Source organism: Nanorana parkeri, unplaced genomic scaffold, assembly GCF_000935625.1.
Source record: "Nanorana parkeri isolate BGI_ZX_2015 unplaced genomic scaffold, ASM93562v1 scaffold3510, whole genome shotgun sequence".
Classification (NCBI taxonomy): domain Eukaryota; kingdom Metazoa; phylum Chordata; class Amphibia; order Anura; family Dicroglossidae; genus Nanorana; species Nanorana parkeri.
Genome location: NW_017309778.1, coordinates 39,470 through 40,635, shown reverse-complemented (window position 1 = coordinate 40,635; position 1,166 = coordinate 39,470). Strand labels below are relative to the sequence as shown.

Genomic DNA, 1,166 nt, shown 5'->3' with positions numbered 1-1,166 from the left:
AAATTTTTTTTTTTTTTTTTTTTTTTTTTTTTTTTTACAATTGACCAGAATTCTTATATGATCAGTGATGGGAATGACCTCGGTTCAAAGAGAGACATCCATTGGTGATGGGAATGAGTTAAGGTCATAGAGAGTCATGCATTGGCGATGGGAATGAGCTTGGTTCATAGAGAGTCATCCATTGGTGATGGGAATGAGCTCAGGTCATAGAGAGTCATGCATTGGTGATGGGAATGAGCTCGGTTTATAGAGAGTCCTCCATTGGTGATGGGAATGAGCTCAGTTCATAGAGAGTCCTCCATTGGTGATGGGAATGAGCTCAGATCATAGAGAGTCATCCATTGGTGATGGGAATGAGCTCAGATCATAGAGAGTCATCCATTGGTGATGGGAATGAGCTCAGTTCATAGAGAGTCCTCCATTGGTGATGGGAATGAGCTCGGTTCATAGAGAGTCATCCATTGGTTATCGGAATGAGTATTGTGTGCACTGGGGGTGGGACCTTGAAGGATGAGGTTCACCTCAGATGATGAAGTAAAGGAAGGGGTGCGGTCACAGGTTCACCTCAGATGATGAAGTAAAGGAAGCTGTGCGGTCGCAGGTTCACTTCAGATGATGAAGTAAAGGAAGCGGCGCAGTCGCAGGTTTACCTCAGATGATGAAGTAAAGGAAGCGGCGCAGTCGCAGGTTCACCTCAGATGATGAAGTAAAGGAAGCGGCGCAGTCGCAGGTTCACCTCAGATGATGACGTAAAGGAAGCAGCGCGGTCGCAGGTTCACCTCAGATGATGAAGTAAAGGAAGCGGTGCGGTCGCAGGTTCACCTCAGATGATGACGTAAAGGAAGCAGCGCGGTCGCAGGTTCACCTCAGATGATGAAGTAAAGGAAGCGGCGCAGTCGCAGGTTCACCTCAGATGATGACGTAAAGGAAGCAGCGCGGTCGCAGGTTCACCTCAGATGATGAAGTAAAGGAAGCGGCGCAGTCGCAGGTTCACCTCAGATGATGAAGTAAAGGAAGCGGCGCAGTCGCAGGTTCACTTCAGATGATGAAGTAAAGGAAGCGGCGCAGTCGCAGGTTCACCTCAGATGATGAAGTAAAGGAAGCGGCGCAGTCGCAGGTTCACCTCAGATGATGAAGTAAAGGAAGCGGCGCAGTCGCAGGTTCAC

At 48.5% G+C, this 1,166-nt stretch overlaps 1 protein-coding gene across 1 annotated transcript in view; it reads left to right on the top strand.

Moving 5' to 3' along the window:
* LOC108803226 (zinc finger protein OZF-like) overlaps nucleotides 1-1,166 on the top strand; it is a 7,062-nt gene that overhangs the window by 2,594 nt on the left and 3,302 nt on the right. The window lies entirely within an intron of this gene.